This window comes from Triturus cristatus, chromosome 2_1 (genome assembly GCF_964204655.1).
Source record: "Triturus cristatus chromosome 2_1, aTriCri1.1, whole genome shotgun sequence".
Classification (NCBI taxonomy): domain Eukaryota; kingdom Metazoa; phylum Chordata; class Amphibia; order Caudata; family Salamandridae; genus Triturus; species Triturus cristatus.
The window spans coordinates 1,058,669,739-1,058,694,098 of NC_140581.1; positions in this window are offsets into that span (position 1 = coordinate 1,058,669,739).

Sequence of the window (24,360 nt, forward strand, 5' to 3'; positions counted from 1 at the left end):
TGTCACTGAGAGCAAAGGTCTTGCCTGATGGCTGAGCCCCGTGGGGAACTTTGAAAGTTGGCTTCCCTGTCCCAGAGAATTCAAGATCTCAAAGATAAGATCTCGCAAGACATTTCCGCCATCTTTGGATTCAGGGAACTCGTTATAGGTTCCTAATTGAATGGCTACAATCAGGAGAAACAGGAGCCTACAGTTCAATGGCTGGCACGCCTCTAAGTTCCCGAAGGTTTCCACAACGGTAAGATGTAATTATAAACAAGCATTTGCAATGCAATAGGTCTTGCATTCACGCAAGTTCGAGCAATTGCCATTGTAAATGACAATGCCTTTTATTTCTGTTTTGGGGTTTAAAACATAAATAAAAGGCATTGTCATTTACAACACTAATAGGTTAAACTCTCACAAATGCGAGACCTATTGTATTGCAATAAAGAGCCTTCTCAACCGCGTGCTAGATTGTAAATATCAGAGGAAGAGACCGGCCTGCAACGTCTTCAAAGTAATGAAAAATAGTGCAGTGAAGAAGATGTGTAAGTGTTGTAAATTACACTGACACAAAGTGTGAAGTGGGAGTTAAATATGATCCGAGCTATAAACACTAACAAAGCGCTCCAACACCTTTTGCTCTGTGATTACACTGTCACTGCTCAGGAAGAACAGAGGGGGGGGGGCTATTTCCTGCCCTTTCCGTGATTTGAGGGTGCAGTGTAGCATTGCATAATGTCATTGCTATCTTTGGGCTAATAAAAAACCCTCCAGCTGTATTAGGGCCCTGGCTTCACCTCGTCGTGCAGGGTGGGCTGTGCTTTATGGCAGGCATGGAGGGAGGAATGGTCTTGGCTGCAGCTCGGGCCTCGTACAGTGCCCCTGCTATTACTAGTGAGTGAGAGGTGCTGAGGTTTTTGTATTGGTATTGGTGGTGGTGGTACTGGTATTGGTGGTGGTACTGGTATTGGTGGTGGTGGTATTTTTGGTGGCGGTATTGGTATTGGTGGTGCTGGTATTGGTATTGGTGGTATTGGTATTGGTGGTGGTATTGGTATTGGTGGTGATGTTACTGGTATTGGTGGTGGTGGTATTGGTGGTGGTATTGGTGGTGGTGGTGGTGGTGGCATTGATGGTGGAGTATTAGTGGCGATGGTGGTATTGGTGGTGGTGGTATTGGTGGTGGTGGTGGTATTGGTGGTGGTGGTATTGGTATTGGTGGTGGTATTGGTATTGGTACTGGTGGTGGTGGTATTGGTGGTGGTGGTATTGGTGGTGGTATTGATGGTGGTTGTGGTATTGGTGGGAGGGGTATTTCTGGAGCTGGTATTGGTGGTGGTTGTATTGGTCATGGTAGTGATGGTGGTATTGGTGGTGGTGGTGATGGTATTGGTTGTGGTGGTATTGGTGGTGGTGGTATTGGATTGGTGGTGGTGGTATTGGTGGTGGTGGTGGTATTGGTGGTTGTGGTGGTATTGATGGTGAGGGTATTGGTGGTGGTGGTATTGGTGGTGGTATTGGTGGTGGTATTGGTTGTGATATTAGTGGTGGTGGTATTGGTGGTGCTGGTGGTGGTGGTATTGGTGGCGGTGGTGGTATTGGTGGTGGTGGAGGTGGTGGTATTGATTGTGTTATTGGTGGTGGTATTGGTGGTGGTGGGGGTATTGTTGGTGGTGGTATTGATGGTGTTATTGGTGGTGGTGGAGGTGGTGGTGGTGGAGGTGGTGGTATTTATGTTGGTATTGGTGGTGGTGGTGGTATTGTTGGTGGTGGTATTGGTGGTGGTATTAGTGGTGGTGGTATTGGTGGTGGTGGAGGTGGTGGTATTGATGGTGGTGGTGGTAGTGGAGGTATTGGCGGTGGTGTTATTGGTATAGGTGGTGGTGGTATTGGTGGTGGTGGTAGTGGTATTGGTGGTGGTGGTATTGTTGGTGTATTGGTGGTGGTATTAGTGGTGGCGGTGTGATTGGTGGTGATGGTATTGGTGGTGGTATTGGTATTGGTGGTGTTATTGGTGGTGGTGGTGGTGTTGGTGGTATTGGTGGTGGTGGTGATGGTATTGGTGGTGGTGGTATTGATGGTGGTGGTGGTATTGTGGTGGTATTGGTGGTGGTATTGGTGGTGGTGTTGGTATTGGTGGTGGTATTGGTGGTGATGTTATTGGTGGTGGTGGTATTGGTTGTTGTATTGGTATTGGCAGTATCGTGTTGGTATTGGTGGTGGTGGAGGTGGTGGTATTGGTGGAGGTGGTGGTATTGGTGGTGGTGGTGGTATTGGTGGTGGTGGTATTGGTGGTGGTATTGGTGGTATTGGTTGTGATATTAGTGGTGGTGGTATTGGTGGTGCTGGTGTTGGTGGTGGTGGTATTGGTGGTGGTGGTGTTGGTGGTGGTGGTATTGGTGGTGGTATTGGTGGTGGTGGTATTGGTGGTGGTATTGGTGGTGGTATTGGTGGTATTGGTTGTGATATTAGTGGTGGTGGTATTGGTGGTGCTGCTGTTGGTGGTGGTGGTATTGGTGGCGGTGGTATTGGTGGTGGTGGTATTGGTGGTGGTAGAGGTGGTGGTATTGAGTGTGGTATTGGTGGTGGTGGTATTGGTGGTGGTGGGGTATTGTTGGCAGTAGTATTGATGGTGGTATTGGTGGTGGTGGAGGTGGTGGTATTGATGGTGGTATTGGTGGTCGTGGAGGTGGTGGTATTTATGGTGGTATTGGTGGTGGTATTGGTGGTATTGTTGGTGGGAGTATTGGTGGTGGTATTATTGGCAGTGGTATTGGTGGTGGTGGAGGTGGTGGTATTGATGGTGGTGGTGGTAGTGGTAGTATTGGTGGTGGTGTTATTGGTATTGGTGGTGGTGGTATTGGTGATGGTGGTGGTGGTATTGTTGGTGGTGGTGGTGGTATTGGTGGTATTGGTGGTGGTGGTGGTATTGTTGGTGTATTGGTGGTGGTATTAGTGGTGGTGGTGTGATTGGTGGTGGTGGTATTGGTATTGGTGGTGGTGGGGGTGGTATTGGTGGTGGTGGGGGTGTTGGTGGTATTGGTGGTGGTGGTGGTGGTGATGGTATTGGTGGTGGTATTGATGGTGGTGGTGGTATTGTGGTGGTATTGGTGGTGGTGTTGGTATTGGTGGTGGTATTGGTGGTAGTATTGGTGGTGGTGGTATTGGTGGTGGTGGTATTGGTTGTTGTTTTGGTATTGGCACTATTGGTGTTGGAATTGGCGGTGGTGGAGGTGGTGGTATTGGTGGTGGTGGTATTCGTGGTGGTGTTATTAGTGGTGGTTGTGGTGGTATTGGTGATGTTGTTCTTGTTAATAAAACAGGCTTTTTAAAACAAACCTGCAGGTGGCTTTAGTTCAAATGACATGTAACACAGATGTGCGCTTGTCAGCTTCAGCCCATTGGCACAGGATTATGTGCTACCTGGAATTCACATGACTTAATTCACTAATCATTTCTAGATCCATTTTACTTGGGGGGGGGGGAACAGACACAAGCTAATGCCAGGTTAAAGTGCAGAGCCAGCCAAAATCAAAAGTAAATGGGGTCTCCATGGCCAATGACCAAGCTGCCCATGAGACTATTCCTAGGGATGGCAAGCTACTGTTCTTGGTATATCATTAGCAAACCAATGAGGGAACTCACCAAAAAAGAAAATTCCCCTAGACAAATTATTGCATACACTAGTGAACATCTAGAGGAACACAAAAGGCCTACCCCCGGCCAGAAAATGAAAATTAATGACGATATGGGCTTGTGAGTAACATCACATGTACCCCTATAGAAAAGCATTCATCTTCATGACAGACCATCAAGGACTCCTCACAATCTATGGAAATTCACATGCAAAAATACCTCCCAGAATAGAAATGTGGGAAATAGTCAGAGTAGACTGAAATTCCCACCGGCACAACTGCTAGCATTATGTGCTTCTTTTATGCTATGCAGATAACATTGACTTCTACTGGCCACTACCTCCCTGTGATCATTGACAAATACTCTTGATTATCATTAGTCGGTCAAGTCTCCCACAAATGGTCAAAACTGAAAATGATTCTTCATTCTCCGTGGCAAGGTGGCGGAATTCTTCCCCTTCAAGGTCTACCACCGCTACCTCATGGGGAAAATCACAACCCTCTAGCAAAGCAAAATGGTTCATCACCACTATCAACAAAATAGTCTAACAGGCCTAGCTGGCTGAGTTATCAATAGGGCAGGCCCTATGCCAAGTCCTCAGAGACTGCTGCAACACCCCGAACATCTCTACATGAAAGTGTCCTTCTGAGCTATTACTCTGGTGAGCAACTCAGGCATGGCTACCACAGAAGAATAGTTACTCCCAGGCTGCACAGCCCACTATCTTGGCCAGTAACCACGAAGGAAAAGCATAAAGAAACAATATGTGACTGCAGATGTCAGGAAGTCACCTCTAATGTGACTGCCGGAGACCTGGTGCTGGTTCGACAACAATAGGTATGAAAGACTAATGCCCTGTTCTTGTTTACAGGAACCATGGTATCACCCAGTGGCGGCTCCTCCGCTAAGGTGGAGGAGTGTCAACCTACTGCTCTCTGAGCAATTCAAAAAGGAAACATTTAATTATAATAATGCAATGTCATTATCATTTTATTTTACCGTACTGGCTCAGTTGGGTTCCATTCTACGTGCGGGCAGTGCTGGGCTGTCCAGATCAGGGGGAGGAGTGGTGGGCACTCTCTAAGTTTGAATGCCGGTTTTGCCGGCCGTCTTTATTGCAAGGCCGTGTGGAGAACATGCACAGGCTCCCAGTCGATGTCTGAGTGTCAAACCAGGCTGCTAAGACCAATCACGGTGCTGCTGTCATGCTGGTAACAGCAGCATTGTGATTGCCTAGGGGAGTCAGACAGCCTGTATGCTTCCGTGCTGCCAGGAGAAGAGAAAATGACAGAGGAGAGGCAGCGGCTGTACCCAGGTACGTGCTATATGTGTATTTTTCATTCCCCCCGCTCCACCACCGCCGTTCGGCAGCAGCTGCCACTGGTATTAACCACAGATGACCAGCGATCCATCAGAAGAAATAACACACACAAAGAAGTATTACCCAAAAGAAATCAAAGATCCACTACATGGAGATGAGGACAACATTTGATAGCTTATCACTCCCATCACTGTTGAAGCAGCCACTGACACCGCAGGTCAGAATCAGGTGGCCAATTGAGCAGAGACATCACTTTTTCAAGAGTCGTTATCCAAACACCTTGTCAGTCTTCAAGGACTATAAAATCACCAAAGTGGCTCAGTGAAAATGTGTGACCTCTCTGTCACCCTCTAGCCTTTTCCTTTAATCAAGAAAGGAGATTTCATGTAAGGGCCTGCACTAGGGCCCCCTGCTGTGACCATGGCTGGCCATTGAAGAGACACTGGACAACATTTCTTATAGGGAGGCTAGGGGGACAGCAAGAAGAGGGAACAGGAGGAGCATACAGGATCAGGTAATTGAAGGCAACACATGAGTGGTGGCTAGTTTGCTCTTGAGGAGAAGAACAAGTAAATAGGAAAGGATGGTAAGAATAACAACATTGCAGACAAATACCTGTGGGATTACTTTGCAGCAGAAACAAACTTCCATTTTGAAAATAAAAAGAAACAATGGTGCTGATGCACAGGTAAGTTTCTCTGTGTACTTTGGGGGCATTCTATGATCTCCCAACGCTTTGCATGGTGTTCCCAGGTGGAGAAAATAAGTGATAGTTTCCCAGCCCTAAATAGGCCAGGCTAATGTCAGTTGGAGCTCAAAGTCCTCTGGTCATCCAGTCAGATGAGAATTAGTGTGTCATTGGGTTACACTTAATTGCTAGATTCTATATATACTGTGGGGGAGTGCACATAAGTAATGAACAGCAAGAGAAAGAGGGTGGCTCGCTGAACTCTGCACAACGCCTATTCCTCATTAGAGCCTAACTCCCAACTCAACTCGTGATCATGAATTATGTGGTGTTGTGCTTCTGAATTTTATACTTTTCATATTAAATCTAATTCCTAGATTTTATTGTGACATGGGAGTTTGTATATTGGTTGCTAGCGTACTGGTATTTCTGGGTCTATCAATAGTTTCTTTTCTACGGGTGCAAGGAACAAGAATGTTGTGATCGCTCTGTCCCCTGCTTTGCACATGCCCAACTGTTACTCAGCATTGCTGAATTTATCCTGTCTAACATTTAATTTTTGTTTAATGATTCGTTTTTTCTTCCTATCTAGGGCATCAAAATGGGTGCTAGCTTTGCACCACCTTATGCAAATTTAGGGGGGAAGCATCACAGATGGTGTGGATGAGAGAATGCGCTCTATAAATCCAGATAACATAACATAACAAAATAAAGAACACAGGAGGCACAGGGCAGAAAATGCAACAGGCAAGAGAGCACAATGTGGAGCGCAGGGTAAGAAAATCAAATGGGCGAGAGAGATCAATGTGGAGCTAGTACAGAAACACACAGGCCAGAAAGCAATGCGGCGAGAAGAACACGAGGGTGAGCGCATCAAAGAACAGTGAGAGAAGCAATTGGGCAAGAGAGAGTAAGACAAAAAGCAGCGGATAGAGGGGTAAAGAAGTACACAAAGGAGACAGCTGGGAAACACATGCAATCTTGTGGTGGACTGCTTAGCCAGAAAGAAAAAAGTAGCGCTTGAAAAGTGAGTAGTGGAAGGACACAAGTAATGGTGAATGCTTCAGAGGAATCGCAAAAACTATAAGAGGACGGATGGACCGCACAAACTAACGAAAAAGAAGCAAGCAAATGAGAGTGACTATCAAGCCAACCAGTGGTAAGCAATAGGCAGACTCTAAGCCCACTGAAAGCTGACAACAGGTTTTCTTCGCAAATCTGACAGCTAGCATTGACTAATAGGTGAGACCTATAAAAGTTTCCGAATGAAACAAAAAAATTGTAGTTGCACAGCTGTTCACGCTGTTCTGCAATACAAGTGTTTTCGGATGACTGTATAATACGGTAGATGGCCTGTGACATTCAAATGTGAACATTTATTGATCGGTTAAATAAGTGCGGAAATATATCTATTGCAGCTTAATTTTAAACTCAACACCAAATAAATATGGATCAGGGCATACGGAAATGTCCAAAAATATAGATGTCATAAAACGGGGAGCCCTACTCATGAAACATTCTAGGCAACCCATAGCTTGCCTTTGCTATGTATACTTTCCTTTAGCCATGTAGACATCAATAAATGCCAAAGATTAGTAGGACATTCTAGAGATGGATATTATAAGATACTCAATTTTATTAATTTGAATACGACTTTTGATTTGTATGCTATAATTTGCACTTGTAGGTTTCAGCACATTGGGAACATCAGGAAACTGAGATGTTGCAACTCAGAACCTTTCAGAACTGTCAAGCATGCTAACTCTAAAAACTCTGTTGTCTTTTTTTTTTTAGGACGCTGCATATAGAGATTCTAATATATTCGAATTTGTAAACCTAAGCAGAGTATTACTGCACCCAAGAAGGTGTAATTAAAAGCTTGTACTAAGGAAACTGAATGTCAAATATATTATTCATTTCCTTTCCGAACAAAAAACACGGCTGCCCTCAATATTTCTGGTTTATTATGCAGGTTTTTTCATTGGCAAAACATATTTCGTGAACTGTGGCCCCTTTGCTTTGAAGAATAGTAAGTAAAAGTTGAGTCATATTTCATATTTATATTTGGGCAATTGCCAATCTACATTTTGTACATGTTCACGTTTTCCTTCTGTTTATTTTTCATGACCTCTGGAAAGTATACTTTGATCTGTGCATTTTAACGTGTATCTAGTTATTCTGATATGATTGGGGGAAATGCTAATTGCCCTACTTTGACTACTTTGACCCTCATGGTGGCCTGCAGAAGGTTGCACTATTTATTGCACCTGATGAAATCTGACACGACAATGGTCGAACTTTATAGGGTACGATAAATAGCATCTGTTAATTTCTCCAATAATGGGGAACAGCATGCGGATAGAAAAATTTGAATGGCTAAACCATTACCCAGCATTTTTCCCATTAAATTCCTGCAGGAGTGACCCGCACAATTTGACGAGAGATAGAAACTTCATCACACCCAGTAATTTCCAGGTGCGATAACATTTGCATCACTTGTATTTCCTGTAAACGAACTCCTTCACGTGTTAGAAAAACAGCTGCAGAGATGAATGTACAGATCATTTTTTATAGAACATATTTTCTGATCTCTGTGTTTCTTCAGGGGATGGGCACATTCTGTAAATTGTGTCTGCAATGAGCCTGCTATTCATTAACATGCAGTGAGACGTAGCAGGTGCAATGTCTAGTGGATATCCGTGGCATGAAAATGAAAGAAAGGCATTGTGGGTAAGATGGTCTGCATTCCGGTAAGATGCACGTAAAAGATGAATTGCATCCGAGCTGCTCTCCGGTTTCTCCCCTCCTCACAACCCTCTCGCGTTTCATGGTTTTGACTCGCGACTAGTGAAAGGGCATATTTGTTGGCTCTTTTCCAGGTATGCACACGACGTGAGCAACATATATCTTGACTTAGTGCCAAGGATGCAAAAAATGGGAGCAACGCCAGGGAGGCATGTGCAGGGCCGAACATAGCCAACTGTCCCACACCCCGGCTTCCCTGCAAAGATTCCAAGCCAGAGGCAGGGGCTCAAAGGATAACCAACCCGCGCCATTCATTACATGTTTTTTTTTACAGATGAATGAAGCATCTCTGAAAACCTATCCAAATTAAAAAGTTTTATTTGTTCATGGAAAACAACAGCAACGTGTTTCAATCATGAGACAAACAGAAGCGAAAATCAATTAACATAACGTTCAGTGATATTATAGTTTGGTATTGTAATGGCATAAAAACTAAAGTAAAAAAAAAACCAACCTCTGAAATTCACCTGTTTTAGTTTACTGAGCTAACTATAACTTGGGCCCCTCACCATGCCCTACTTATGACTTTCCAGGAAGAAACAGAGGTGGGTGAACTTATTTTCGGAAAGTTTCGTGTAGAATGTATCCAACAGTAAGTACCAAAACTATTAGTGAAACAAAAAACAGGCTCTCTAACCTTTTTGTGTAATAAGAGCTGTTTATGTTAAACAAAAATCATTGCAAGCTATTAATATTATTAGTGTAGTGATCACATCAGACAAGATTACATCAGGTACCACCACGTACAAGATTTCCAGCAGTGATCACCTCTGTATGTCATGAGGGTTGCCAGCAGTAATATAAAAACGGCTTTGTCAATTTGCAATGTTTATACGCAGCTTCTACATGCAGTGCAGAGACAGAATATCGAGTGAAAAACATTGAGTTGCACAAATCTCCAGTCATTAATATCGTGGTTCAGAAACATCGATATTCTATCGTGGTCAAGAATATCGACTTAAGGTAAATAATATTGATTTAAAAAATATCGAAGTGTTTAGTATCGTTTGCAAAAATATAGTTGTTATAAATATCGTATTTTATTAATGTTATGTATTTTAGTATATATTTTATATGTATGTGTTGTATGTTTTTTTGTATAAGAATTGTTTGTATTTAAATACATTTGTTAAATTTTTTGTAGTTATTAATTATGTTTTAAATTTGAATGTTGCATTATTACTCCAGTTGAGGGTTGTGGGTCTATAGGGGAATAGGGTGGGGAGTAATTTATATTACATTTATTGATTATTTTGTATTTATTAATATTTGTTTAATTGAGATGTTATAGTGTTAAGTGTGTAAAGTAATTTATTATTAATTAATTAATAATTGGTTGTTAATTAATTTTAATTAATTAATTGGTAATTAATTATGTGTAATTAAGTTTAGGTGTGTGTTGTGGTGTTTATAGGTGTAAAGGGTAGGAAGTAATTTATTTTTAATGTATGAATTAATAATTGGTAATTCATTTTAATTAAGCATTTGGTAATTAAGTATGGTAATTTTATAATTAATTTTATGTGTGTGTTGTGGTGTTTATAGGTGTAAAGGGTGGGAAGTAATGTATTTTTAATTGATGAATTAATAATTGGATGTTAATTAATTTATATTAATTCATTGGTAAATTATTTATGGTAATTTTAGGGGTGTGTTGTGGTGTTTATAGGAGTTACGGGTGGGAAGTAATTTTTATTTAATTAATTCATATATAGTTGTTAATTAATGGTAATTATTTGATATTTATTTTGTGCAATTGTTAATTTTTGTGTGTATTGTTTTTACTTTTTAAAGGGGTAAAGGGTGGGTATTAAATACATTTTAATTACTTTATTATTAGTTGTTAATAGTCAAAGCTTTTAATCTAAAAATAAGTTTTAATTGTGTTTTATTATTTTGTAGTTTAGTTAGGTGTATGTTGTGGATATCATAGTGTTTACGTGTGTGTAGTTAATTAATGTTTATTCGTTTTTCTATTGATAATATTTTTTTAATTGATAATTAATCATGTTAATTATGAAAGTAAATGTAATTAGAAATGTTGAAGTGTTTTGTTATTGGTGTTGTGTTATAGGGTAGGAAATACAATAAAGACATTTATGTATTAATTAATTTGTTTGTTTGTAAATATTTTCTAGTTTAAAATAATTATTTTTCATAAATGTATTTTTTATGTTATTTTATATATTATTTGTAGGTGTTTGTTATATGTATTTAATATTATAATATGTTTTCTTTTTATATATTTACTATATTTGATTTTGTTCAATATTGTTTACTTATTTTTATGAATTGTTTTAAAAAAAGTAATACTTTTTATTTTTATTTTAAGTGTTTGAGTGTGAATAGTAATTTTTGTCTTTCTGCTATCCAACACTTTCCCTAATGTTGCACTCACTGGAGTGGGAATAGTAATTTTTACCTCCCCGCTATCCAGCACTTTACCTACTGCTGCACTCACTGGAGTGGGAATAGTAATTTTTAACCCTGTGCTATCCAACACTTTCCCTACTGTTGCACTCACTGGAGTTGGAATAGTAATTTTTACCCCTCCACTCTCCAACTCTTTCTCTACTGTTGCACTCACTGGAGTGGGAATAGTAATTTTTACCCCTCCGCTATCCAACACTTTACCTACTGTTGCACTCACTGGAGTGGGAATAAACATTTTTACCCCTCCTCTACTTAAAACTTTCCCTACTGTTGCACTCTTTGAAGTGGGAATAGTAATGTTTGCTTCTCTGCTATCCAACACTTTCTCTACTGTGGGAATAGTAAATTTTAACCCTTTTATCCAACACTTTTCCTATTGTTGCACTCACTGGAGTTGGAATAGTAATTTCTATCCCTCCGCTCTCCAACACTTATCCCACTGTTGCACTCACTGGAGTGGGTATAGTAATTTTTACCCCTCCGCTATCCAGCACTTCCCTGCTGTTGCCTACTTTGGAGTGGGAATAGTAATTTTTACCCCTCCACTATCCAACACTTTCCCTACTGTTGCACTCTTTGAAGTGGGAATAGTCATTTTTTCCCCTTCGCTATCCAATACTTTCCCTTACTGTTGCTCTCACTGGAGTTGGAATAGTAAATGTAATTCCTCCGCTATCCAACACTTACCCTACTTTTGCACTCACTGGAGAGGGAATAGTTATTTTTACCCCTTTGCTATCCTAATATTGCACTGATTATATTGTGAAATTTAAGTTTAAATATTTTTAATAGTTTAATGTTTTAATTTATTATAGATTTTTGTTTTTTATATTTCCAATCATTAATATATATTATTTTTTATATTATTTTCAACTTTTAACATCAATTAAAAAGAACAGTTTATTAATTGTTTTAAAGTAAAATATATGTATAAATTATTATGTTTGTGTGTTTATTTTTTGATTACGTTTATTTGTTATATTTTATTAAAATGTATATTGCATTATTTTATTTTATTAACATTATATTTAATATTCAATATATGTAATATATTTTATTTTATATTTATATAAAAGTCGATATTTTATACATTTATTTTTTTACATCGATATATTTTAGTCAATATTTTTGTACTTACCTGTTACGTATAGGAGTCGATACTTTTGTTGTCTATATTTTTAATTCGATATTTTTTACATTGATGTATTTTACATCTATGTTGTGTCAGTGAACCAATACATGCCAGCCACAGCTGCAGTTCCCATGGCGCAAACATAATCATACCAAGAAGTCTCTGGGCATGATTTACCATTCAAAAGTCACCTTTAATATATTTTGGAAATTCAGCCATAGTAGGGAGGGGCCATGACTCACGAGAGGAGATGACTCGGATGAGTCATGATGGCACTCCCCTCCCTCAATTATGGTCATAAATGGCATATTACATTCAGAACATTTGCATATATGGCATAGACCATAGCATTTTGTCATAGGTGCTTGTTTTTGCAAAAGGCATTTAACAAGAGGCAGGGCAATAACTTTGTGCAGAAAGGTAAGATAAAACTTAAAAGATCCCCTGGCTAGTGGGAGCATTGTTCCCTGTCTAAAGTGTATTGGTGTGTTTATGTGTGTTTATGTGTGTTTGTGTATGTATTTGGCCTGCAGCAATGAGAGCAGCTGCTGAACAAGTACACACATAGTAAACTAATATAAGCTTTAGATTTTCTTCAAGAACATTCGGCCTGTTGGATAGCTCATTAGACTAATGCATCATCTGTGCATATGCACATGTGGCAGCTGACACATAATCTGCCGAGCAGGCCTCTTCTTTTTCAGTCACTTGGTCTAATGTTCCTCAGGAACATTTCACTGACTCTGCAGGCCCTACACTGGCTACTCGTCTAGATTCAAGTTCAGTAGTACCTTAGGCCACATTTACAAAGGTTTTGTGGGAGAGCATAGGAAGTAATGGGGATAGCCAATGCTTTCCACTGTTCCAGGCTGATGGAAAATTTATCAGAACTTTACTATGCCAGTTTAGACTCATTCTCACTTTGTGGAATTGTGCAGCTTCGTTCAAAACATGCATATGAAAGTGTGTCCTGTGTATTGGTAAACTGGCTATTGTCGTTGTGGATTAATGCACGTGCTGCTGCTGCAACCTACTGCTCACATGCGCAGTTCTTCATAAATTTGCTTAGCCGTTCATTCTCTCACTGTTGATGAAACAAGTCGCATGATTTAACATAATAGTAACACCTATTTCTTACAGCAGTACACAATTGTGAGAGTGTGGCAGAATGCACAAGTAAAGAAGCACATTATTTAAGAAATTGTTATTGTAACCAGTATTGCTGAAAACCTTATTTACCATGCTGCTTGTGCTGTTCCATGATAAAGAGTGCATAGTATTGTTCACCGCTCTCCTACTGGGTTTACCAGGAGCAGCTCACTCTGTACCTTCTGGATGGAAGGTATTGTCAGTGATGTCTGGCAGTACTATTGCACGATAATTGTTAATCTAAAGCAAAATGTTGGAAGATTCCTGCAATGATGTCAACCGCTTTTTCATTTATAGCAATACATAGAACAGTTGCTGAACAACTTCCTTTAATAATAATGTTCCTTCTCCTCATGTCTTGTTACATCTTGTGTGAACAAGTTACTTTATGTCGTGGGTAAAAGGGCTGAACTACGTCATTCCTGATCATAAACTATATGTGTGCCCAAAATAGCAAATGTGGTGATGGAAATGAATTTCCCCTTATTACTGCCTTTGCTACATCCCAAAAAACATCCCATGGATCACCGTCAGCCACATTTTCTGACAATAGTGATACACAGCATCTCATATTTTGCATCTAAGAACCAGGTTTTTAAAAACCTGTAAAGGCCATTTTACCATTGTTAGACATACTAAGTAGGAGAGGGGAGATGCCCTTCACTATAGCAACTCGTACGTGATCTGAAATGACTTGAGTGCATGCCAAAGAGGACAGAGTACAGGAACTCAAATGTTTTCTAAGGAGAGTTAATCAATTCAAGAAAGCATTCAATGTACATTTGAATACAAGGAGTACTCTACCATGCACATGCTGTGCTCTCCAGCACATCAACAAGGAGAAGATCTGCTATTCCCCTAATGAGTGGAGGGAGAGTAATGGGGAGGTTTTGGTGGAGAGAAACAATCAAAAGCTGGGTTTCCTGTAGTGATGAAGTCAGCCAAACATTTCCACTAGAATATCTAGATATTAGCAGAAATAGTCCTCATTAGGGCCATAAATAGTATATATGATGATCTGACTATCATTCAAAATGTCCTAATCACCAAAATCTCGACTTTCCATGCAAACATATTTATTTTTCAGGGAAAAGAAGGCTCCTGATTTAACGTGATTAGCTACCCTTTTAGTATTATTAGAGGTTGTGAAGTGAAACAGAAGCAGATACCACCACGGTTTTAATATGGGGATTTTTAAAGCTTAAACGTTCTATTGCATTTTTGATAATCTTGTAATATACTGGTTAACATAACCTATCATACTATACTATAACTAGGGCTCCCGGTTTTATGGTATTTATTTTTTTAACGTTTTCGTCTGTATTCATCCATATTTATTTTTTGGCCATCTTATTCACATTCATCCATATTTATTCTGTGTTTTGAGAATAAGTTAAAACATAAAATGGTATATTTCCACATTTATTTAACTGAAAAACATGCGACCATACTTTGCTGCCTGTCGCGTTTTAGAAAATTAAGCAGCCAAATATAGCGAAATATTCACCCACTGGTAAATAGCACCATTAAAAAATAAATCTATGTTAACCTATGCATGAATTGAGAGAAAGCTCAAACTGTTTTTAACTTCCCATGCTCTCTGTCTGTTTAGTTGTTTTCCTGGAAGTCATGAAAGACAGCATGGAGAGTCACCCACAAGAAGCACAATTTTCTGTAGTTTTTCTGCTTTTAAAAATAAATACAGACAGGAAACACATTTTTTTCTGTCTAAATTTATCTGTAAAAATCAGTAAAAACGGAAAACTGGGAGCCTTAACTATAATCAACATTACACAGCAAGTAAAACGGTATTATTTTCTGTCCGACTCGTTGAGGAGGGCACAGGGCAGGCAGGACCTACTGAGCCCCAATAGTGGTGGTTGACGTTGTTTGCCACTGGTGTTCTAGGATACCCCTACCATGGCTCTGCAAACTGGGCCACGTACAACCCTTTCCACACTAGAATCCCAGGGTAGCAGGGGTTTAATGGACACCACCGCAGCTCCTGCAGTGTGAGGGCCGGCCCGAAGTCTTTTATAATTGGAGGGTCCCCCTCAGGTTGTCGATGCTGTGCGTGAGTCTCTTTTAACCAGAAGCAGTGTGCAGCATGTTCTGAGCTGACACCCGCGCTGAAGAGAAACAAAATAACGTTTACTTGTGTTTCTATTCCAGTCAGAGCCTGCAGAGTCTGACAGCCTCACAAGTGTGCACAGGGCACTGCTTCTCTCAGAGGGGAAGAGGCAACACAGAACTGACTGGGGCAGAGATACGGTTGTCACCTTTGCTTGAGAAAAATATCAGCCCTACGTTCATGTTTCAACATTCTGCAAAGGCCTTACATAAATTCGTCTCTATTCATTTTTTGGAGGGGAAATGTATTTATTAATTTTTACAGAACGATACGATGTAAAGCTATGCAAGGATGAAAAACACTTAAGCAGGGGCTCTGCAGGGAGTCACCAAGCGTTAGCCAGTTCATGACCTTAGCAAAGGAATAAAAAGATAATACGAAAACGAGAGAGAAACAAGGCAGGAAATCGCACAGTATCCCTCACTCTCAGCCGCGGTCGGTAGTAGGAGTAACTGCAGGGCGGTGACGTGGGGAGGGGCAGGGTGGGGGGTAGAAAACTATGGATTACGGAGGTTTACAGGTAAGTTAACATATAAATTAATAAAAACGAATTTCGTTGCGTGCACTGCATCCCCAAATGCGATGCAGCGCACGCAGCGAAATTCGTTTTATTAATTTATATGTTAACTTACCTGTAAACCTCCATAATCCATAGTTTACTACCCCCACCCTGCCCCTCCCCCTCCCCACGTCACCGCCCTGCAGTTACTCCCACTACCGACCACGGCTGCTCACTCTTTATAAATTCAAGCTACCAGAGTTGTCCCTCCCTGTGGGTCGCAAGCCCCGGCTTCCTCGGCGCGGGCTACCATTAGTGGGAGACCCTTGGGGGAGGGTGGGATGATGGTATCTAATAGTTCGCCAAAGGCCAGCTGGGCGGCAGGCGAAGTAGATCCTCCCTCTGATAAACTGGCATCTGGGCCATCATCTCTGACAGCATCATGGTCGTTCAATCCAGTAATCACACTACACCAGATCTCGAGATCCTGCTCCCCATTGTTATCAGTTCTGACTCTCCAGAGCCAGCACTCCTCTGCCACTGTCCACTCTAGGAGATCGGATAGCCATTTGGTCCATACCAGAGGGGTCGGACTAGCGCAATGTATAGCTATGCACCTACGGGCTAACACAAATCCCAGCTGGGTAAATTAGCAATGCATTTTTTTACCCTTCTTGGGAAGAAGCAGCAACCCCAAAAGGCAATGTCGGATTATGAGCTCTGCATTCACTTTTGCTACTCTGAGCATTTCACGCAATACCTCAACCCAAAAAGGCAGCAGCAGCGGTAATTCCACATGTTACATTTCCAAAATCCACTGACCGAGTGCAACCTGCGAACTACTTCGGGTAGACTCTGTGCAGGCGTTGTCATGTCAGGTAAGCTCTATACACATAATAGAATTGCGTCAGCTAAAATCTGGTATTCCTAGCCACCTCTTGTACCTGTGCCAGAGTCCTTTTCTATTCACCATCCATGAGTGGAGTGTCCAGGTCCCCATCCCAAGTGGCGTGTTTAGGGGCAATGTTAGTATGTTGGTCATTCTTTAGCGTCGCGTTTAGTCTGGAAATACTTTTTGTGAACCCGGGGTCCAATATCACATGTAAAACCTGGGATTCTGCCGGGTCCCCCAGTAATGTTGTCCAGATGTCTCGGGCCATGAGTAATATACTTGCGTACTGTAAGAACTGTCTGTCCCCGTCTATTCCAAAGTGTGTTCTTACTTCATCCTGGGACATAAAAACTCTATTCATAAAAAAGGTCCCCTGCCCTCTGGCAACCCCTGTCCAGCCACTTTGAGACATCAAAAGATTCCTGTATTTGCACAAATGGGAGAAGCCACCAAATCGGAAGGAGTTTGGCATAGGTCACCTGTAATACCTGCCTGATGGCTCTTTCCCGTGCCTGCACCACCTGTGTGACCACAAAGGGAACACCTGCTGGAAGTGCATGGCCACGCATGAGAATCTTTTGGAGTTTGAGCAGTTCGATGGAGCCCAATTGGAGATTAGTTTTCCACTTAATGCCAGCCTCACACCACAAAGCGGCGTATTGCAACAGACCTGCCAAGTAGTAGAGTTTGAGGTCCAAAGACCAATGACCCCCTGATTGGGATCCAACTTAAGGATCTCAAGACGAACTCTGCTTCTCTTCCCCCCCACACCAGGGGCACCAACAGACCATCAATTCTCCGTAACAATGAGGGCGGCAGCATGCAAAATGAATTCTGCATTGCTTACAGGCAGCGGGGCAGCAAGACCATCTTGCTCAATGCCTGCTCTCCATGACTGACAGCGGAAGGGTGGTCCGAAACAGTACGGAGGCAGTGATTCCGTCTATCACCCTGCCAATATTTAAGTCTCATTGGAGGTGGTGGTCATGGGTTATGAGCATCCCCAGATAGCAGAATATCTCGGTCTCCCATGGCAATCCTACTTAGGGGGGGGGAGGGGGTGTTCAGGGCACCTAATTTAGCCGTTGCCGCCAGGGGGAACAGTACCATCTTTTGGCAGTTAACATGAAGCCCTGACACTGCTCCAAAGCTCGCCATCAGCTGCAGGAGGCAAGGCACCGATTGTTCCGGCTCCACAGTGCATATCAACACGTCTTCGTCATATAGGGAAACAATATTATTATTATTATTATTACTGTTATTTGTAGAGCGCGCGGCTACCTCAAACGGAGGTGTCCTGGTGCTAGCAGCCTGAGCAGAAGTGTAGACAGAGCGATAGAGTGTGCTAGGTCCGGTCGAACAACCATGTTTTCAGGGCTTTCCTGAAAACACGTTCTGATGTGGACTTCCGCAGATGTTCGGGCATAGAGTTCCACAACACGGTTGTTCTTACCGAGAAAGCCCGACCACCTATCCTAGCTTTCTTAAACTGTGGAATTGCCAATAGCTCTTGATGATTTGACCGAAGTACCCTAGTTTGGTGGTATTTCTGGAGTCTTTTCTTCAGGTATATTGGACCCGAGCCTCGAGATGCTCTGTAGGCCAGGGTTAGTGCCTTAAACTCTATCCGCCTTTTTACCGGCAGCCAATGTAGGCTCCGGAGATGCGGAGTGATGTGATGGCGAAAAGGGACATTCCTAATGAGTCTTGCTGCCGCATTTTGTATGATCTGCAACTTTCTGATAAGATATTCTGGCAGACCAAGATATAGACTATTTGCATAGTCTAGCTGAGAGATGACTAATGCATGGACTACTGACTTTCTACAGTCGATCGGCATTAGCTTCAAAAATCTTCTCAAGGCTTTTAGCTTCCAAAAGCACGCGGAGGAGACCTGGCTTATCTCGGATTTGCCTGACAAGTTGGCATCAAATTTAAATCCCATATTTCTGGCTGAAGTTGCCGGGACGGGGGGTGGATTCAATTCAGGAGGCCACCAGAGTTCTGTTCTGGGGGGAGATGGTTGATTAAAAAAGAGTATCTCCGTTTTTTCTGCATTTAACTTCATGCAGTTATCAGTCATCCAAGATGCTATTTTCAGTAGACATCGCTTGAAGTTAATGAATGCCACCTCTGAGTGTTCTCTAAAGGAAAACACAAGCTGAGTATCATCAGCGTAGGAGATAACCTTTACCCCTAGTTGTTCGATTATAGGGGCCAGAGGGGCCAAATAAACATTAAAAAGGGAGGGACTCAGGGCTGAGCCTTGCGGAACTCCGGATATCAAAGGGCTAGAAGAGGACACATATGGGCGGAGGATCACTTTCTGAGAACGTCCCTCCAAGAAGGAGCGGAACCACTTTAAAGTGGTTCCGGTCACTCCAATTGAGGTTAATCTTTCTATAAGGATCTGGTGCGACACCGTATCAAATGCTGCGGAAAGATCAAGCAGCACCAGCATTGCACAGTTACCATGATCCACCGCCTCCCTTACAGTTTCTGCCACTTCCAGCAAGACCGTCTCGGTACTATAGCCCGATCTGAAGCCTGATTGTGAATCGTGAAGAAGTTTATGAGACTCCAAGAATTCGGCAAGCTGTATTTGAACTTCCTTCTCCAGTATTTTAGCTGGTACTGAGAGAAGCAAGATCTGCCTGAAATTCTTTAAGTCTGCAGGGTCTGCATCTTCTTTCTTCAGGATTAGCTGGACAAATGCAGATTTCCACTTGGTAGGGTAGGTGCCTATTTTCAAGGAGGAATTCCAGATAGAGTTAAGTAGGGGGTTCAGCCAGGGGGCAAGGATTTTAACAAACTTAGGAGGACAGGGGTCGGCTGGGAAGCCAGACTTAACTTTGCACAGCTCCAACAGAGAAATACCTGGGCTCAAAGGACGGATCTCTGACCAGCACTCCACATGCTGATCTGTCAGAGAGGTCTCAACCGATGGCCGCGGAGTAGATGTTTTAGGAAACGTGGCATAAATAGTTTGGATTTTTGTCTGAAAAAAAGTAGCAAGATCTTCGCATAAGCTAACTGAAGGAGCAATCGTACTTTTTAGGGCTTGTGGCTTCAAGAAGCCCTTCACGATCTTAAAAACTTCTCTTGATGAGTTGTCAGAGGCTTTAATTTGGTACGCGAAATATTCCTTCAGGGCATTACGTTTTAGTTTGTGGAATCTTTTTAGTGCCGTTCTGTATGTGCCTTTAGCCACGGCGTCATACTTTTTCCGCCATAGCCGCTCTAGACGTTTACAGAGGCTTTTCTCCTGACAGAGTTCTAACGAAAACCAGGGAGCTGTAGGTTTGTTTATAGCCGATTTCACGGTGTTCAAGGGGGCTATTTTATCTAGTGCTGTGGTAATCCAATTATCAAAGGTTGATGCATCTTGATCGGGATTTCCCGTTAGTAGAGGGAGCGTTTCCTGTAGTTCTAAACCCATAGCCTCGGGTAGAACCTTCCTCCAATTTCTTCTAACTTCAAACTCGAGCCTGGGCTGACTAGTCTCTATCAGACCTGTTAGAGTGAAGGGGACCAGTCGATGGTCCGTCCAGGTCAGAGGTAGAGGGTCCATTACCTTGAGGGTGGGATCATTAGAAAAGATTAAATCTATTGTGTGACCTGCTACATGAGTAGGTGCAGACACCCTCTGACTCAGGTTTAGTCCTAAAAGAGTATCGGCCAGTTGTAAGGCCAAAGGGCAGTTTTCTTTGTCCATATGGACGTTGAAGTCCCCTAGAGCTAGAAAGTTAGAATAAGTTAAGGATAGGTCTGCAATAATGTCAAACAGTTCCTGCCAATGAGAGGGCAGGGAGTCAGGAGGTCGATAGACCAGTAGACCTGCGTACGAGAAAGTTGGGGACACTCTAATACAAAAGGACATTGCCTCTATAGACCCTACAAGATTGATTTTTCTTGAAGAGATTTCCCATTCCTTCCTCAAGATTACTGCCAATCCACCCCCTCGTCTATTATTCGGCCGATTAGCTATGGCCATCCTATACCCCTCGGGAATAGCCAGGCCTAGGTCTGGGCTAGGGCTGTCTTTTAGCCACGTTTCAGTTAAAAACATAATATCCCAGGAGTTAGTTTCTAAATTGAGCCATACATCATCTGTATGTTTTGGCAGAGACCTGCAATGAATCATGCAGGCCTGCAACTCCCCTGGTAGTCGTGAATATGCTGTTAATGATAGTGCCCCGGTGCCACTCAAACTCCTGTCCCCTTTCCCTGGTTGCTTCTCCATGCGGAAGGGACAGGCATCACAGAGTGTTCCTGAATGCGCCTTCGTCCCCCCCATATGGAGACATCTATACATGAAGGGTTCGTACACCCCACTCGGGCACTGCCGAGTAGCTCCTCTCTAGACCAAACGATTCTGGCTAAAGAATTATATTGAGCAGCGCGGCTAGCGCTAGTCGCGCCACGAGCGCGGACGGGTGCAGACGGGCTTGCCTTTAGCGCGCCATCGGCGCGCCCGCTGCACGCGTCTGCTGCACGCTCGATTAAGCATGATACTTATGTGTTGAATCCAGCCCCCGGAAATGCGCGAGAGAGGGGGGAGGAGCCACGTCCCTCCGCATCAAGCGGCACAACAGCCGTGGCGGAACGGGGACGGGCAGTGCAAAAAGCAGGTATGTGCAAAATAGGCAATTATTGTTTTAAAAATCAAAGATCGAGCACCACAATTATCACAACTCTAAAGATTTCACAGATTTAAAAGCTTCTCAAGCGATTCTAGCACCCAACATACAGCATGCGTGCTACTAACTGCTGCGCGCGAGCCTTCCGTTTTCTGCTTATGTGCTGAATCCAGCCTCCAAATAGAGGAGACGGACCCATGCCATAAAGTGTGGGCCAAAGCCCATTTTGCGGAGCACCGCCATCATGTAGGGCCATTCGAGGGTGTCAAATGCCATGGTGGCGTCAAGCGACACCACCACCGCATCTTCACGGATCGTATGGCACCTCCCCAGTACACCATTCAGGCGTCGAATGTTGAGCGCCATATTGCGATGAGGCATAAAGCCGGACTGGTCCGGATGGACCAGTGTGGGGAGGACGGAGTGAAGCCTGTTGGCGAGGGTTTTTGCAAGTATTTTCAGTTCTGCATTGAGCAGGGAGATTGGTCTATACGATGAACAGGAGTCCCTCGGTTTCCCTTCTTTAGGTATAGCCACTATAGTGGCCAGGCGCTGGTCTAGCGCCAATCTCCCTGTCGCTTTCCTCTCTTCGAACATTCGTTTAAGGTGCAAGCTAAGGACGTCAGGCTTCAACTTATAAAACTCAATAGGAAGACCATTAGGTCCAAGAGCTTTACCCGGGCGAAGGTCGGTGATAGCACGTTCCAGTTCGCCCGTGGCAAGGGGGGCCTCCAGGGCCTCATGGTCAGCCTCCGACAGGCATGGCATGCGAATATCTGCGAGCAGGGCAACAGAGTCCTCCTCCGGACGGTCAGACCCCCTACTATATACCTGCCGGAAGTGCCTTGCAAATTCCGCTGTGATCTCTCGGGGCTCCGTAACCACGGCCCCCGATGCTGTTCTAATCTCCGGCACCACTTTAGTTTGCCCGCTTTGTCGCCTTGATCGTATATCCTGCCCGCTTTGTGTTGAGCAACAGTTTGGGCAGTATGCGTGACCAGCGCCCTATATTCCGCAGTTTTAAGTCGCAACCGGTGTTGCACCCCCGGCTCGTTATCCGTGCAAGCAGCATCTTCCAGTGCCCTGAGGTCCGTTTCAACAGAGGTGATCTGTGCCACCTTTTCCTTCCGGCTGCCGGAAATGGCCGAAAGGGCCTCTCCCCTAAGCACCGTTTTAAAAGCTTCCCACAGATTTACAGAGGAGCTTATCGATCCAACATTGTGCTCGAAGTAGTACGTGATGGAGCGGGACAGCTTTTTCCTCAGATCCTCATTTTTAAGATACCAGGCGTTTATCGGCAACACACATCCCTCCCGGCTACCCCCCAGCGTGAGGTGCAAATAGACAGGTGAGTGATCGGATATGCCGCGCGCCAGATGGGAGGCCTCCTGTACGTTCATGTCAGGCTGTAGTGGAGTCAAAATATAATCCAAGCGGGAGAAGGAATGATGTGGGCCAGAGTGGAAGGTAAAGTGCCTACCCGTGGGATGCAGCAGCCGCCACACGTCCGTAAGCCTGAAGGCGTCTAGGAAATCCGCCAACCACCTCTGCCCCTGAGGCGTGACCCTGGGAGGTTGTCTGTCGAGGGTTCCGGAGACCACTGCATTAAAGTCTTCCCCGACGATCAACTGCCCATCAGGGAGGGAGAGCAGGAGTTTACCCAGGTCTACATACGATTGGGTTTGAAGGCCGGGGGGGACATACGCAGAAATGAGATTTAACCGACGGCCCTCCCACCTCCCCGACAATGCTGCCAAGCGGCCCAGTGGGTCTGTCCCCGAGGGATCAATGTGAAGGGCCGGGGAACGGCGAAGAAGGATCCCCACTTCCCTGGAGCCAGAGGTGAAGCCGGAGTGTACCGCCAGAGTGTATCCCCATCTGTTGAGGGCCTGGCATGTATTTCCCATCAAGTGCGTTTCTTGCAGTAATACTACATCAGGGAGGTGGCGTTTAATAAACTGCAAAACAATGGTACGTTTGAGCCCATCACCCAGCCCGTTGACATTCCAGCTAAGGACCCTCAGGCTACTCTCCCATCTACTAGCCATATCTGTTACTGTAGGAGCTAGCCTGTCCCTGCACACCGGTGCCGCCTGCAACCCTGTACATAGTAGCAATGTGTGACCATACAAACCTTCCAACTCCCCCCCCCCCCTCCCCAGCCTTCCGAAACAGTACATATAGCAGTTAGGACCACACGCCGTGGGCCCGTCACCTTCTGTCTTACCAACCCTTCCAGAAACACCGTAACACCCCTCAGAACAACCCCCCCCCCCCACCCTGCTCCCTGCTCCGTAGGTTTTAAACTACCCACTGCCCCAATTAGCAGAGCGCCTGTCGCCCGACCCCACCCCGGAGAGAGTAACCGCCCCTCCCCCGGAGAAACTCTGTTAGGGAGAACGTGGGACGGCCCCAACTCCAGCTGCCACCACTGTGTTACCCCAAACTATAAGTCCCTTAAGTGTGGGAGGCAATCAAGGATCATCCACAAAATCACTGAAGGAGGGGGCGAATACGCCCGCCTCACAAACTAGCAACATCATCCGTAACCCCATTCATGTCATATACATTACTGTTCGGTGATGTCATAACCGGAAGTCTCAGCGTGCCGCTGTGTCTGGGAGCGAGTCCCAGCGGGGGCTGTTCGACCTGGAACGCCATGACCTTTGGCTCTGTTCGGCTATCGCTGCTCCTCCCCCCACAGAACCGGGGGAGGCTGCCCCTGTCTCTGTCAGGTGGTCGCGGTCGTGCCCCCTCCGCTCCTCCGCTGTCGCCGTATCGAGCCACTCCTGGACCGCCGCTGGCAAGGTGAAGAAGTGGGATTTGCCCCCTGCAATGATTTTCAGTTTGGCGGGGAAGAACATCATATATTTGATACCACGGTCCCTGAGTACCGCCTTGACACCCATGAATGAGCGGCGTTCCTGCTGAACCCGCAGCGTGAAATCAGGAAAGAATCGGATGGTGGCCCCTTCGTACTGAAGATCTCCCTGTTGCCTGGCCACCTGGAGGATGGCGTCCCGATCCCGATAATTCAATATCTTGGCGA